Genomic DNA, 4,955 nt, shown 5'->3' with positions numbered 1-4,955 from the left:
TTTTGGCCTGGAAACTGCCACAGAAAAGTCTGGCAGCTATAACCTTCAGCTAACTACTAGCAAATGCTAACATGCTGTAAAGTAGAACATTTATACAAGATCCATCTGGCGCATACAAGTTGGAATCCAAGATTTAAAGCCATTACACTGTGCATATGCATTTACACCTTCACTGGAGCTGGCAGAAGAGTCAATTTTGCCCCATGACTCCAGTAGTAAAAGAAGGGGTGTGAAATGCACGCTGACCTGCGCTCTGCTGTCCGACTGCAGTTGTTACACACTGAGCTTGGCGTGTTACATCCTAGGCTTTGTGCCAGGAGTAAATTAGTCCAGTCCTGCCTTGCCTATCAGAAATTAAATAGTACAGGAGTGAAACATGCCCATAAAGAATTAGAGAAGCTAAGCATTTTCTTTTGATCAAGCATACAGCTGTAAGAGGGGGGTCCACCAGGTCTGGTAAAACAAGCACTGCCCCCACAAATAGGGTGTCTCAACTGGCTCGTTTTGCCACAACTGAATGGGAAAGAGGGAAAAACGGCTTTGAGTCGATTCACTCCTCTCTGTGCACCTCAGGTGTGCTCAGCCATCTCGTGCCTGTATGTTTTCATGCACCGCACGCGCCCATCTCTGCAGGCAGAGCACACCTGGCGTTGTCAGCCTCATGTCTCTTTATCCACATGCTGGATGTAGATAGGAAAAACACCCAAAGTATGCACGAAGTAATGATGAACATTTCCATCATCATGTTAAAACAACAACAACAACAAACAAACAAAAACAACAAAGCAAGAAAAGTTGAAGGCAAAGGCTACATTTATACTACCACCACAATTTATATTTTTGCTAAGGAGTAGAAGCCGATCACTATAAGGCGTTCGCTAATGCCCTCTGCTGCCTGCCTACGTGAACTTCGCTGAACGCTGCCTCCTCAGGAGAAGCAGGACCTCGGGAAGCTGTTCAGTTTCTAGTGCAGTGGAGTTGGGAGATCCCCTAAGATGGATGCAGTGCATCTCGGGGCAATGCGTTCTGGTCCTCTGCCACTCTAGCAATGAAGAATATTTTCCTTTTACAAGTTTCAAGTTTCCTTACAAAGTTTCCCTTTTTGTAACTTGCCAGTCTCATTACACCACATGCACCCAAGAGCCTGGTTCCATCTCCTCGATGCTCCCCTGTGGGTTCCCCCATAACTCCATCACTAGGCTGAGAAAGCTCAGCCTTCCTTCACACACCACCCACACCAGTCCCCATTCACCAGGCCTCTCCCCAGTTTGCTGCCTCTCCCATGGACTTCAGAGCCCAAAGCCAGGTGTAGTGCCCCAGTTTAGAGCCCTACAAGTATTGGAGGGGAAGCATCCATTCACCAAGCTGCTGGTTGGGCTCCTGTTCTCGCAGCTCAGCAGGAGTTGGGTCTTCACCATAGAATCATAGAGTCATTAAGGTTGGAGAAGACTTCTACGGTCATCAAGTCCAATTGTTGACCCATCCCTACCATGCCCACTAACTATGTCCCTCAGTGCCACATTTACACTTATCTTAACACCTCCAGGGAGAGTGATTTCACCACTCCCTGAGCAGCCTGTGCCAACATCTCACCACTCCTTCAGAGAAGAAATTTTTCCAAATATCCAACCAATATCTTGTCCTATCACTAGTTAAACAGGAGAAGAGGCCGACTCCCACCTCACACAATCTCTCTTCAGGTAGTTGTAGAGGGCAGTACCGTCTCCCCTGAGTCTCCTCTTCTCCAGACCAAACAGTCATCAGTACTGGGGCACCAGCACTGGCATAGCCCAGCTTGGGCCCAGAACTCATATCCTCTCTGCTAAGCTGCCCAAGTCTGGTCCAGCCCCAGCTCCATCCAGCGCATAGCATTTCTCCATCCCTATCTCAGGATGGCACATGTTTCTGTACCGAACTTCTTGAGGTGACTGCTGCCCTGCTCCTCCTCTAGCCTGTGGAGGTCCTGCTGAGCTCAGGTCCCTAAGGGATTGACCAGGCCCTCAGGAAATATTTCTTCTTTGATAAAACCCAAAATAATTGGATTAGGACAGTTACAAACAACAAGAACAAATGTAGAACACTGCTACCTGTTGGGAAGCCTTAAATCTTTCAACTAATCACTGTGAAGTTAATTCAAATTTTCACTGGTATTACCAACACAGTGGCTCTGATTTGGCTTTTGAGTGTGAAAAACACACCTGGAGACCACCACGTGCAGTGGTGCTCTAGGTGAATTTCCAAAGTCAATAGCAGGGAATCCTAATAACGCAAATGTAATAGGCTTATTTGAGTAACTGTCTTTTAGCTGCCACAGTAGCCAGCTATTTAATTTCATTTCCTCTGTGGGAAGTGGAGTGATCAGATTTTATACACTCACACCTTGCCAGCATAACGAGATTGTTCTCACACTCATGTGCAGAAACTGAATGCTGCAGCTCCCTCATCTTTTGCTTGTTAAATAAATAAATAAATAAATGAAAAGTTACTACAAATTGTCCACCAGATGGAGCAGGAGCATCCCAGCCAGAAGAGAGGGTGGCTGTGGAGAGAAGAAGTTGCCTGTGCATCTGGCAGTAAGAGCTGTGAGCAGAACAAAAATATCCCGATGTTCTTCCCAGCTGCACCGAGGAAGCATTTGAAAGCATTACTTACAAGAACGTGTTTATTCATACGATATGCATACACTGTATGACCATTTCACCGGCAAAATAACTGTATGGACAGGTTCATGAGTGTAATGATGGGATTTCTCCAGGAAACGGCAGGTTTAGGGGTAGGATTAGTGTAGTCAAAACAAGAATAAACAGCACAAAGCTGTAGATACACACCCCTCTTTGTCTGACCAACCGGAAAAGCTGTGCACAAGTCAGCCTTTAACTAACAGAAATAAATTTAAATGGCAAAATCATTTTGAAACAAGTCTGACGCTGTTAAAGAAACATCATTAAGAAAGCTAGTTCTGCACTTTGCAGCTAAAGTCCAAAGGTACCTACATAAACCTCACACTGCTTTCTGATATGATAATGAGGTGGGTTTCTCATGCAATATGTTTCCTGCCATGCTTCCCTTCATTTTAAATTTACGTTCCCAAAGCACATTGCAAACAACGGACCAGGCTGGGAAACTGCGCCTGTTTGATTCCTGTACACCCAACTTCTTTGGACCTTCAACCGGGCTATGAAGCTTTAAAAAGGTTTTCTATCATAGTAAGTGACCAGGCAGTCATCTTGAATTGCCCATCCCACGGCATCCAAACTGACATCCTTCCTGCATTCAATAGCACTAGGGGTGTCTTCTGTCCTCAGGTGCATTTCTCACACTTCCTTCCTGTAAAGAGGTTTGGGAAGGTTGGAAGGAATGATGCAGTTTTGTACATTTCTGACTCAATTTTTGTATGTCAGGATTACTGTTCAAAGCAATGAAGACAATGGGTATAAAGAACTGAATACCAGCTTCAGTAAGCAACTTCCACATTTTCTTCTGTATCACTTGTGTTGTACCCCTCCGGTTGCTAATAGCTAAAACAAGTCATGATCTCATTTTTCTTTTTCATCAGGGCTAAAAATGTTTAAAATATCTATTTTCATGAATTCCTCATTAACAAAATCTCTTATTTTTATCTGCTCTGAAACTGCCCTTATTGCCAAAGACAAACTACTCTTCTTCCAGCCACAATTAGTTCCATAAAGACAAATTAAAATAAGCAAATACTACTTACATGACTAAAGAGCTGCAACATTGTACCCAGCCCCATTATATGGGGAACTGGGAAGCACATCCTTCTGACAATGTTAAGGGCATATTCCTAGAAAGTGTTTCTCATTCAAGCAAGCCACACGAAGCACTTTTCTCAAAGAGCTAATCAGTGAATGAGGTGACAAGACCAGGTATTAGTAACTACTGGTGCTCTCAAAGTCATAGGAATAAAGTATTTGCCTGCTAGGATTAATAGTGACTTAAAAAACAAAACAAAACAACTTTCTATATAATTTTATTACAGTTTCTCATTTTCTTTTTAATCAGTAAAAACAAAACCCCAGAGATGCTTCACTTTGCAGTACAGAAGTTACCCAGGAGCCCAAAAACACTGTGTCAGTGCCTGCATATGGGCAACCCAATGCCCAGTTCTCTTTGGGAAAGTGGGAAGCATCCTTCCAAATGCGCATTCACAGGGTGCAGTCTGGTCAGTGCCCCCCAGAGAGCCAAGATGTGAGCAGTGCCAGTGGGAATGCCACATTTCATGCAACACTTCATCTATAACAACTGGAAAGATCAATCTGCATGAAGTTAATAATGCTTCACTTCAGCCATCAAGGACTAAGAAATCCAATCTGTAATCACCAGCTCATCCTCCTTGTAACACAGACTAGTTATTCTCTCCTCTTTCCCTTCCTTGAACATAACAGTAATTACACAAAATAAAACAGCTGCCAATTATCCTAAATGAACTACAGCCTACTCCTTTGAGTAGTGTGTTAAATTGCAGAGGGAAGGAATTGCCTCTTATCTCAGTAAAGCTGGCTAACCACCAACTACTGCATGGTTCCTTTCCTCCTCAGTTGAGATAAGACAAGATTCCTGCTATATTTACAAGAGAAGGAGCTTAGGCATCCTCCTCCAGAAACTCCTGAGCTAGGAAGGCTCTGAAAATGCTTGGTATGTTCAACTCACATTCGCAAGACTGATACAGCCACGAACTTCAGGAAAATATCTTGAACTGCATGTCTTTGTTGTAGTGAGGGACCCCAAACTGAACACAGTACTCCAGGTGCAGCCCCACCAGATCTGTCTACAAGGGGATGATCGCTTCCCTCCTTCTCCACAAGCTGCCAGCTTGTCCAGGATAGTGCTGTGGGAGACAGCGTCAAAGGCATTGCTGAAATCTAGATAGGCTACATCAATAGCCTTTTCTTCCACCAGGCATGTAACTCAATCACAGAAGGAGATCACGTTGG

Source organism: Meleagris gallopavo, chromosome 4 (assembly GCF_000146605.3).
Source record: "Meleagris gallopavo isolate NT-WF06-2002-E0010 breed Aviagen turkey brand Nicholas breeding stock chromosome 4, Turkey_5.1, whole genome shotgun sequence".
NCBI classification, from domain to species: domain Eukaryota; kingdom Metazoa; phylum Chordata; class Aves; order Galliformes; family Phasianidae; genus Meleagris; species Meleagris gallopavo.
This window is presented reverse-complemented; position numbering follows the sequence as displayed.